The sequence below is a fragment of the Galeopterus variegatus genome, unplaced genomic scaffold (genome assembly GCF_000696425.1).
Source record: "Galeopterus variegatus unplaced genomic scaffold, G_variegatus-3.0.2 Scaffold2805, whole genome shotgun sequence".
In the NCBI taxonomy this organism is placed as follows: Eukaryota; Metazoa; Chordata; class Mammalia; order Dermoptera; family Cynocephalidae; genus Galeopterus; species Galeopterus variegatus.
The window spans coordinates 125444-137636 of NW_007728916.1; the positions used below are offsets into that span (position 1 = coordinate 125444).

At 50.3% G+C, this 12193-nt stretch overlaps 1 protein-coding gene across 1 annotated transcript in view; it reads right to left on the reverse strand.

Moving 5' to 3' along the window:
• Positions 1–11912, reverse strand: part of HIVEP3 (human immunodeficiency virus type I enhancer binding protein 3) — a 97036-nt gene extending 85124 nt beyond the window's left edge. The window contains 1 exon segment of the mRNA XM_008583036.1: positions 11817–11912. The gene's annotated coding sequence lies outside the window, so the exon portion shown is untranslated.
• Positions 11913–12193: the final 281 nt, after the last annotated feature.

Here is a 12193-nt window from a genome sequence, read left to right on the forward strand (position 1 = left end):
CAGACTATTCCATTCAGTCAAACGCAGAACAGAATATACTTTAAGACTGCCAAGATGACCTACAAAATTTCAGAGTTTGGGGGTAGAAAGGGACCCTCAAGTGCACTGGCCCAAGCCCCCATATGAGACTCAAGCCTTCCTTAGAGATGCTCTCAGGAGGCCCTTCACTACCTAGGGCAGCAGCAATCACTTTTTTTTTGCAGGGGATGAAGGTAAGATTGGGAGCTATTTTTTGTATCTCCCTATGTACATTTCTTTGCACCTTGCTTTTCTCATGGACAATCTTTCTATGTCAAAGGCCAACATGTTTTGAGCAGTTAGCATGTACCAGGTACAAGTTATAAGCACTTCACACACATCGACTCAGCTACTCCTAACAAGCGTAAAGGGCAGGCACTATTACAATCTCTAGTTTACCAAAGAGGAGGCTGATGGTCAGAGAGGTCAGGCAACACAGTTTGTAAGTGATGGGATCCAGATCTGAGCCCTGGCAGTCCATCTCCAGACCCTGTATTCCTAACCACTGTGCAAGACTGCCTTCCTAAACAGAAACAAAAATCTGTCTCATTCTGGTTAATAGCTGAGTGATGGGCCATGGTTTGGATATAACACCTTTGAACTTTCCCTACTATTTTTGTATCTTTTCTAATTTTTTGCCACTAGAATTTTGCTATAAACATCCTTTGGACACATATCTTTACAAACTGATGCTATTGTTCTATAGGCTGGATTCCCAGAATTCCCAGTGGGACTGTTGGTCAAAGGGTATGTGTGTTTGGGGTTAAAATAGCTATGGGGCCTATTGTTTGAGGTGTCTTCCCAACAATGAGCATGTGATTTTCACTCCCTGGGTTTGATTCTGTCCTGAGAATCACACAGAATACCTCTGACCTTTTTTCTGTGGGACAACCCCTGGGGCGGCTGAGAACAGAGACTCTGCCACTCAAATTCTCTCTTCCTCAGTTTCTTCAAATGTTCCTCTGACAACACGGTTGTGTGTTGCCTAGGACTGGTCCAGGTACCTCTTAAAGTGCGGTGCCCTCTGGGGTGATCTGGCCTACACCCCTTCCTCCCCACTGAAAGACACACAGAGAAGGATGGTACGTTTCCTGACAATGTTCAACAGTGCAGAGGAGAGATCCAAGTAGGTTAGGATTCAGAGCTCTGATCTTCAGCTCCCCCAAATCATACACATGCCTTCCTGATAAAGAGGCCCTTTGTGACATACTAAAAAGCAGACAAATTCTACCACTGTACAATAAGAAAAGGGAGCTCATTCTTCAATTAGAGAAGATGACAATGATTTGGGAGCTGGACAAGCCTTCAGCACCTTCCAGTGCGATGTCTTATTTCACAAAAGAGCTCTGGAGGGCAGTGGCCAAGCCAGGCTCACATGTTGTGTGGCAGTGTTTCCCTGAGCTGGCTGCAGGGTCACCAGTGGGTACATTTCTCCAGCTCTCTGCCCGCTGGTTCCTAGGAACCATCTTACTAGAAAGGCGTAGTGTAAATATTTTGCTAAGCAGCTGAGAGAGGAAACTTAGGCAGGCTGAGCTGCCCTGTGCTGGGCGCTGCCCGGGGACACAATGCTCAATGAGGGCCATTATCTGGGAAGGGAGGGCTGTTTGTTCCGCTGCGGGACGGTGCCAGAGCCCGGAGCCACCAGGCTTGCCACACAGAAGAGTCTCCTTGCGCTCAGCAGACTCTGCGGTTATGCAACGCCAGGCCAGGAGGTGAACTCTCCCCAGCTGGGAGCCAAGCCTTGTTCCTTCCTGCCTGAGCATGTCCATCTGAAAATGCTCAAAATCGAGGGCCTCAGTGTTTGCAAAATATACTCAGGCCCTGAACCTGCTGGTGTATTCCAAAGGGTGTAGTGTTGGGGAGCTGGGGCACTATCCCTGTAACTCCTGGCACCCTCCTACAGAGGCCCTGGGCCCCAGCCACAGCATCTGCCCAGGGCTCCTTGACTCAGGCCCTGAACCTGCTGGTGTATTCCAAAGGGTGTAGTGTTGGGGAGCTGGGGCACTATCCCTGTAGCTCCTGGCACCCTCCTACAGAGGCCCTGGGCCCCAGCCACAGCATCTGCCCAGGGCTCCTTGCACACCGCTCATGGGCTCCCGCCCTCGCCAAGAAGCCCGTTTCCCTTCTTTCTCTATCAGTTGTCTTTGGTCTTAGTCCTTTCTTAAACACAGGTTCCATCCCACTTCCTCAAAGCCCCCTCTGAGCACCCAGCCCCTAGTGACCCCAGCTGAAATAGTTTTCAAGCCAAAAGGGATCTTGGAAGTTATCTATCCACGTGCCGCATTTTCCAGATGAGGAAGCTGAGGGCTGGAGGTGATTGGCCTGAGAGCGGAGTGAGCACACATAAGTGTCAGCAGGACTCTCCTCTAGAAACCCTCTCCCTTACACCTTGCATCTCATCCCTCAGCAAATCATGTGGCTTGACTTTCATACCAGAGCCAGCATCCGACCACTCCCCGTGGTCCCCGAAGCTGCCACCTGGTCTGCAACACTATTACCTCCTAGCTGACCTTGCCTGCTCCAGTGTGGTCTCTGCACAGAAGCCAGAGTGGGCCACAGAACCTTCGACAGACCAGGCCACTCCTCTGCTCACAGCTTGATGGTTTCTCGATCATCTACCCACCCTCCTCTCCAGCCTCCTCTCCTGCACCCCTGACCCTCCAGCTGCACTGACTGCTGTGCTGTTCCCACCAGGATGACCCCGAGTCTGCCTGGAATGCCCTGCCCAGGTATCCACAGCGCTCACTCCTGCACCTCCCGCCGGGTTTTGCTCAAATGCCACCTTCTTAGGTGATTTAAAAATCACTACAACTGGGTCGGCCCATGGCTCACTTGGGAGAGTGCGGTGCTGATAACACCAAGGCCACGGGTTCAGATCCTAAGTAGGGATGGCCCATCTGCTCACTGGCTGAGCGTGGTGCTGACAACACCAAGCCAAGGGTTTAGATCCCCTTACCGGTCATCTTTAAAAAAAAAAAAAAATCACTACAACTGCCAGCCGCCAGCAGCCCCTGTTCCCTTCCTGATTGTCACCTTGTCACATACTCTATATTTTACTTAAGGAAAAGACAATGTCGTTGTATTTATTTTATACATACTTAAGAGGGTAATTTTAAAAGTTTGTGGAAAAATGGAATTGAAAGATAATACAAATTTTTCCATGAACTTTTTGAAGACACCTTGTATATTTTAACATCTCACAAAATATACATATAGTGTGTGTATACCACACAGTGACAATATGTTTATTTCCCTACTAGAATGTAACTCCAAGAGGCAGGCATTTTTGTATTTTGTCACCTAAAATGATGCTTGGCACCTTAGTTTAAGCAGGGCCAAATGTAAGGATGACCCACCTCTTGAAGGAGGGGTGACGATGATGGTGACAGTGGTTGTGGTGTCATGTGACTGGTGTGTATGCTAGAAGTGAGGAGGGGATGAGTTTGGCGATACAGATAGGATCAACAGAAGGAGAGACCGAAGGTTCCAGGAAGGTCAGCTGGGGGCTGCCCAGATGCTATATTTTTAGGGCCTGATGGAGGAAACTCCCAGACACAGGGCCTCAGTGCCCATGTCCCCTGCCCAGGCAGAGCTGCTCCAGAACAGCAGATTCACAGAGGCGGCTGCAGAAAAGCTGCTCACACTGGGCTGCTGTGAGAACCCAGGCCTGGCTGGCCACTCCCTGCTTTTAGGCAACTTGAATTTGCAAGTCTAGGAATCCCTCTACATGTTTGGAGCATTCCTGTGGGTGACTCACAGGCCCTGCTGGGTTTGGGGGCCTCAGCTGAGTCTTTTTGAACACGCTTTATTCCCAACGATAAGTATCTGTTGAGTGAATACAGAGAGATGGAAAGAAAGGGGAAAAGGTGCTAAGACAGACACAGGAGAAGAAGTCGAAGGCTCGGAAGCAACGGGATGACGCCAAGGACGCGTGCCAGGCAGAGCCCGCACAGAGGCAGATGGCAGGGCTTGTCCCGACAGGCGGACAGGCGCTTCCAGTTTTCACGGCTCCCCCACACCTGCTGCTAGGCTGGCGGGGAGCACAGACCTCAAGCAAACAGAAACTCGTGATTTCAGTTTTATTTTGATTGACATTCCTATTGACCCATGGCATAATTTCTTTTAGGCTGGATAACTTTATTCTGTTTAAAGAGGGACCCAAACTAAGCGAGCTAGGTAACCGGCTGCTCAAATCTCCCTTCTCTTGGACTGCCCCCCACCCTGACTGTACGGGCACTTCTCTCTTTCACCTGAGCGTTTCCTTCTTTGATGCCTATTCTCCTTCCTCGGGCCTTGGTCCTTAATCCTCCACTTCTCTCTCTCTGCACTGCTCACCTTGTCCCCTTAGTGGTTTCCACAGGTGCCCATGTCGCCTGGCCTGCCCAGCACTCCCCAGCCTTGCATTTGTGGCTGCTGGCTGGCTAGGCTTGGCCGTCCCACTGGCCTCTCTTCTATATGCTTAGCACCAAACTCATCTTCTCTCCCCCTCTATCTCGGCCACCACCATTCTCCTCAACCTCCAAGCTTGCAGCACCAGAGCTACCCCCCCAAACACGCTCTCCTCTGCCCCACATCACCCGTCCATCCATCTCCTCACCATCCTCCCCACCATTCCCTCATTTGTTCAGCAATTACCACCCACGCTGTGTACCAGGCTGTGCTGGGCACCAGGGCATTCATTCTGGCCTGGCCTCTTCCACCTGTGGCACTTCCAGGGCCACCCCAGGCCCTGAGCTTGACAGAGGAAGCCTCTTCCAGATCTAGCCAGTCCTATACCTGCAAGTAACTGACAGTGTGACCCTGGGCAAGTCATGTGCCATGTCTGAGCTTGGGTGTCCTCACTTGCTCTTGGAGAGGACCATTATATTCCTGCTTCCCCTTTCCCCAGCCTGGCGGGGAAGGCCCATAGCCCTGCTTTCTACAGGTAATGCCAATTTGAACCATACTTATGACCATCATCCCTGGCCACGTCTCAGCCTTCTTCCTCCTACAGACCCTGGCCTTAACCCCCTTCAGCCTCCTAGCCTCCAGTCTGGGACAGGGCCCTGGAATCTGCATGTTAAAGAAACACCCAGGTACTTCTGTTGCAGGGGACATGTGGGACACACTTGGAGAAATTCTGGCTCATGGGATAAAGTCCAAACTCCCTTGCCACCTCCCACTCACTGATGAGACCCTAGCCTAGGCCCCAGATGTCTCCCGCAGAAGTGTCCACAGCTGTAGCCAGGCTGGTCTGTCTACTCACCATCCTGAACCCAGAATTGGGTCAGCTCTTCTCTTGCCATTTCCCTAATGGACAGGCTTCCCTCTCTCTAGAAGTCTCTTTCCCACCCTGTTACAACCAACTTAAACACTGCCTTCTTCCTCCATAAAGCTCAGAAACACCACTTGTCATAGACCCCCCAACAAACACATGGGCCGTCATTTCCTGCCTGGGGTGTTGGCTGGCTTTCCACTGGCTCACATCACATCCTAGCTTTCCAACCAGGCTGTGAGCTCCCTGAGGACAAGTGTCCATCTTACAGATCTTATGTTTAATAACAAATGCTCATTGAGCACCTAGAGAAACCTATACCACCCACGGGGTATACAGAAGAGGAAGGCCGAATCCCTGCCTGGAGAGAAGCCCTCTAATGGCAGAGACAGAGGGTACTTGCATAGTGATCAAAATGGAAATAAAGACACGGTGCCACAGAATCCCAGAACAAGGGCTCCGAATGCCAAGGGGGAGGGGCACGCAGAGGGCAGGGCAGGGAAATCCAGAAAGAGGGAACGGCACGAGCAAAGGATTAAAGTATGAGATTGTGAGGCATTTTGCACAGGAGCAGGGGAGGGGGAGGAAGAGGGATGGAGTCGATGGTCCAGAAAGAGGGAACGGCACGAGCAAAGGATTAAAGTGTGAGATTGTGAGGCATTTTGCACAGGAGCAGGGGAGGGGGAGGAAGAGGGATGGAGTCGATGGGATGGGCTGGACTGGGACTGCTGAGCTAAGGGTCTGGACTCATCCTGTAGGTCAGGGGATGGAAAATCTAGCCTTCTGCCTGTTTTTGTGCATAAAGTTTTACTGGAACATAGCCACACCCATCTTTCACATATCACCCATGGCTGCTTTCATGACACAGCAGCAAAGTTGCAGGAGAGACTGTGTGGCCTGCAAAGCTTAACATATTTACTATCTGGCCTTTAGAAGAAATGCTCACTGATCCCTGCCATAGGCATTGGAAGCAGGGGACAGTATTGTCAGATTTGTGTTTCACCTTTTGGTAACTCCGGGACAACCCAGGGATGGACTGAAGCAGACAAGCTGGTGGGATGGAGAATGGTTGGAGGCTGGTACAATTGTCCAGGTAGGGGATAGATATTGACAACAGCATTGCTGTTTATTATTAAGAGATGTATTGAGTTGCTATGTGTCTACACTGGGCTAAAGTCTTTACACATATTCCTTCATTCAATCTGCATAGTTACTCCTTGATATACTAGAGTTTTTATCCCCATCTACTGATGCAGCACAGAGAGGTGAAGTAGCTTGCCTAAGGTCACACAGCCAGTATGCGGCATAGCCAGGATGCAAACCCAGTGTTCCAAACCTGAGCTGGGGCCCTCAGTGCCAAGCTCAAAGTCTTTGGGGTTGAGCATGTTTGCTTGTTGGTGGATGCCTTCGATCCTCCCTGAAAATTCACAAAATATGAGCCCTGTAAAGGAGAAAATCTACCCCAAGTGGAGTCAGGCAGGAAGTGGGAGGCAAGAGTGTGGCTATTTTGGAGAAGCGACATGAAAAACCACGAAACTTCCTACCTGTCCTGTTTTGCTCCCATCTGTCCTTGGAAACAAGGCTGCCCCTCTCTTAGATAAAAAGGTGTTTCTCCCCACACACTGGCTCTGCCACTAGTGGTGGGAGAGAGCGCACTAAGCTTAGCACACGTTTGCTATTTTTAAAGGACTATATAAACAAACAGGGCTATGTAAATAAAAAAAAATGAGGTCATCCTTTTAAAATCTAAAAATGTCCTTTTTCTATGGGGTGAGCAGAAAAACCTCACAAGGGATTGGTGCTGTTTTATCCCCTTGAGGCCTCTCCAGCCCATGCCTTCCAAAGCCCCTAGGTCTGGCTGCCTCTTCCTTGCCCCCAAATACCTGGCTCTGTGGGCTTTGCCTCGAATGCCTAAAGTCACTGCCCAATTCCAGCCACCACCTGCTTGGGGCCCTGACATCGTCCCCATCCCGGTCACTCACAAGCACTGCCCATGCTCACCGACCCTCCTCCCGTGTGAGCCCTGGCTTTGCACGTTGTCCCTCGCTCTCTCCCTGCCCCCAACCTCGATCTGTTGAATGGCCACGAAGGCCCTCCACATGCTGAGTGGAAGTGATTTGTGTGCTCCTCATCCTCTCACTTCTCTGTACACATTTTAATCTTTTCTCATGGTTTTCTGCAACTTCGTTTCCAAGTTCATGGCTGGAAATCATTAAAGAAGCCCCCGAGAGCTGAGTTCAGGTGTCTGACAATTGCTAGGAGACGCTCAAGCCTCCATAGGAGCTCATATGGCCTCTGAGTACTTTTTTCATTATGTCCCCATTTTCCTGCCGGTGACTGCCACCATCCACAGCCTCACCTCACTTCTCCCCTCCACCATCTCTCCCACTTCCTCCTCTGCCCCCCATCCCTGACTTGGCATCCACGCTCCCCTATTATCCCTAATGAAGGGGTGGTTTTCCAATTGTGTTCCATGGAGGTGTTTCAGAGTTTCTTCAAACGTTACGTGAGAATTTTATTCTAAAAATATAGCTTGACTCCTGTAAAAACTGTAACAGAAAATGGACCCATACATTTGAACATGCTCTATAGCACACTGGAACACAATAAGTACAGCCAATGCATGCTGTGAGCTTCACTGGTTCATACAGACCTTGCAATAAGGTCTGGGTAGATCTTGAACTTTAGTGTTAAAATGTGTCTTCAACTAGCAAGAGTGAAGCTCTTTGCTGGGAATCTTTGTGTTGTTGTTTTTTTAAATTCAGGACCATGCACGCTTATGTAAAATCACACAAGCAAGTACACTCCGAAGCTTTCAATGAAAAGAGAATGTATTACATGGATTGTCATGAAAATGTCATAAATGATTGTGGAACTTCCTATCTGACTCATGCTGGTAACAAGAAGGCATTCAAGCAGTTGTTTGATATTGTCAGTGATACAAACCAAAATTCCCTTCTACTCCTCCCCAAATGCCCAGATAATGCTGAACTCAAGACCATCCTGTGGCTGCAAGATACTCTGAAAAATCTGTTACGGTTCACACCACCCTATTGATGTGATTTAGAATTCCTAGATACTGTGCAGCCACTCCACACAAAATAAAAATGAAAAAGGATTATAGGATGTTAAAGCTGATACAGCAACACAATGATCCTCTAGGACAGAGGTCAGCAAACTTTTTCTGTAAGGGCCAAGTAGTAAATAGTTTTGGCTTTGCAGGACAGACAGTCTCAAGCAGCCATAGCTAATGTGTAAGCAAATGGCGTGATTGTGTTCCAATAAAACTCTATTTGTAAAATCAAACTGCAGCCTGGAGTAGGCCCACAAGCCTTAGCTTGCTGATCCCTGTTCTAGAACCTCAGATTTCAATGTTTTCATGCATCAAAACAGAATCATTGCTCTACTGATGAACTTTCATAATAAATAAATGTTAAAAATTTGAACTTAAAATATAAATGTGTATTGATAAACTACTGCTGTAACCTGTTTCAAATATTGGCATTCCATGCAAGATTTGACTTTTGAAAATGGCTCCTAAGACTGTAAAAGTTTGAAAACTACTAGCAGAGGGTTTTGCTGCTGAGAAAATGCTTCCATACCCAGTTTTCAAATTAGATTTGTCCTCTAGTCTGTCATTCAGAAATCACTTTTATTCTGCGAGAGAGCCCCAATTCAGGCCCCTTCTGAAGAGGGGTTGTGACTCCACCTTTCCCTGCCCTCAAGTAATAATAACAGCTGTTCCCAAGCCTCAGCTGGTGCTGATGGGCTCCCCCACCCTCCCCAGCCCTGGGGTGTCTGCCACACCGCACACCTGCCGGCCTGGGCCTGCACCCTCCACCTCATGCAGATGCCATACATGCCAGCCCCCTCCCCAGGGCCAGCCGTGGACACGGTCACCTCGACACTCCAGCAGCACTGAGTCAGCACCCCATTAATCACAGCTTTCTTCCCCAGGGAGAGCCAGGAAGGGGCAGGGAGCAGATTTCTCCCTGGAACTGACAGCTCATTTCCCTCTAGGCAAGTCCCATCCTCTACAGATTCTTCCAGACAGCTGGCAGAGCCCACATGGACAAAAAAATGTTAAGGCATGAAGTAGGGGAGGGCAAATGCCAGGTCTGAGGAGGAGCCCCCTCCGGCACTCCCTGGGATATCCCCCACCCCATACCTCTGCTTGCATCCCTCAGGGGTTCCGTTTCTCGGACAAAAAAAAGTTAAGGCATGAAGTAGGGGAGGGCAAATGCCAGGTCTGAGGAGGAGCCCCCTCCTGCACTCCCTGGGATATCCCCCACCCCATACCTCTGCTTGCATCCCTCAGGGGTTCCGTTTCTGGACTAATTCAGGAATCTATTGCACACTCTGTGGAATTAATCCAGACTGTGCCCTGAGACTGCTCGTGGAGAGCCCCATAAACAGCTAACTGTGATATGTGCAAAATAAAACAAATGCTAAATCAAGGTACCAGGAGATGCCCCAGGATGCCAGGGAAGGGGACCCATTCATTATGGCGCTATTGATTCCTACTAAAATTAGATATTCCTGAGAGGGGTCATCCTTGAAGCGATAACTGCTTTTCTTCAGGAAGCATCCTGGCAGGGAAAAAAGTGTTGGGTCTTTTGTAGCCGGAGGTTCTGCCCCTTAGGAGCTGTGTGACTGCCTTTAAATTACTGAATCTCCCTGTGCTCAGTTTCCTCATCTGTACAAAAGGGGTAAAAGGACCAGCCTCACTAGGGATTTTGCAGGACTCAGATTTGTCTGTAAAATGCCTTTACTTCACCCTGACTCTAGGAACTCAGCGCTGAACCAGACGACAGAGCAGGGCAGACGTGTTCAGGGGAGGGTGGTGGCCGAGCTGCCTGCACGCGTCAGAAGGGCTGCTCAGATCTGGGAGCTATGTGTCTGGCAGCATTCCAGGGGTCTTGCCTTTGTCTTCACAGCAAACCCGTGAGGCAGGTGCCACTGCTCGCCTCATCTTCAGGGGAGGGTGGTGGCCGAGCTGCCTGCACGCGTCAGAAGGGCTGCTCAGATCTGGGAGCTATGTGTCTGGCAGCATTCTAGGGGTCTTGCCTTTGTCTTCACAGCAAACCCGTGAGGCAGGTGCCACTGCTCGCCTCATCTGACCGCTGAGAAAGACGAGGCAGAGATGGAGCAACCCATCTCTCCTAAACCAGCCAATGTCTCACAAAGCCAGCAAATGTTGGATCTGGGATTTGAATGCAGGGAGTGCCTGTACTGTGAAGCACCACCCCAAACATCCCCTCTCAAAATGAGGCTCAAATGCCCAGTGACCCTTCCATGGAACCCAGGGAATGACCCCTCCCTGCCATTGGAGAGCCCTAGTCAAGGCATGGGTCTGGTGGGCCCAGGGGGCACTGCTGAGCTGTGGGCAGAGGCCCAGTCCACAGCCACCCCACAGTCTAGGCAGCTACGGCAATGCCATGTCTGAGGGCTGCCTGCAACCCTGGCCCCCTCTCTGTACAGTGAGAAAACTTCTGCTTTCAGGGAGGAGGTGAGTCACTTCTCACGGCACACCAGGCTGGGAAACGCCCTCTGGGATGTCAGAGCTGAGCCACAGACCCAAATACAGGATAGGATGAGCATTTCCAGAGCCCCAGAAAGGGGACACAGGCACCCAAACCTTGGCTGCATCAGAATCAAAGTATGGATTCCTGATTCCTGTGTCCCCACGCCCGAGAGTTTTACTCAGAGGGCATGGGTGAGCCAGGAAGCCAACTTTTTTTTTTTTTTTTTTAAATCAGGCACCCTTCCCCCACCCCCAGCTCTTTGGGTGATTCTGATGCACTGCACAGCCAGACAAAACACCCAACGATGCTTTGTGGCCCAAAGAGCTTCTAACACTGCACACCTAACCTGAACCTCAGCCTGAACAGCTAACCTAAAACCACAACACACACCTGAAGAGCTAAATATATATATAAACATATACTGGTGCTGGGACCCTTCCCCAGGCCAATTCGATCAGTATCTCTAGAGCTGAGGCCCTGGTACTGGAATTTCTGAAACTCACCATGTGATTCTAATGTATGGCCAGGGAGAACCACCACCAGACCTGACATCCTTTCAATTCTTCACAACAAGGAAGCCCTGCAGAGCTGCTGCCTGTCTTTGCCACCCTCTGACTCCATGCTCCTCTGATGATGCAGTGGGTGGGCAAGGGGGTCTTCAGGCAAGAACCGTCATGGGGGAAGGAGAGAAGAGGATGGAGCCGTGGAAAGCAGGAGGACACTGTTGGACTGGGGTGGGGGGAGGCCATGGTCCCTGGAGAGGGGTTGTTGTGTCCTTTGCCAGGAACAGAATGGAAACTGAGGAACTGAGGAGACAGAGCTGCATTTCAGGGGAGAGATCATGGGAGCAGTGGCTGAGTGTCGGCACCAAGTCTCTACCCCTGAGCGAGGAAGGCTATGACAGTAACAATAACAACAGCAATAACATATTTTCAGGAAAAAGAACGTAAGCAAGCTCATGCAGGAAAGACCAACATGGCACCCCCAGCCAGTACATTCAGCAACAGCCTGGTTCTTACCTGTGCTGAAGGCACCACTTCCGATGACCAAAACTGAGACGCTGTTCTCTTTGAAAACCAGCGTTCATGTCCACTCCTGCTGCAGCCAGCCGCCGCCTCTACACGCTGCTCTTCCCTCGGGAGGGCAGAGCTTGCCTGGCCAGTATCTCTTGAGGCTCCTCCATGAACTAGTTGGAGGTGGCTGCGTTTGTGCCTTGAATCCTGCAGGGGATGGTCAAAAAACATGGTCAAAGAGTTTGCTTGGTCAACTTCTTTAGTCACAGAAGAATTTTTGCCTAGTCCCAGCAGGCTCAAGCCCCCAACTCCTCCCAAGATGCTTTTCTTGGTGTCCCCGGGGGGAAAGAGTATGGCACAGTGGTCCTGGCACCCACCATATT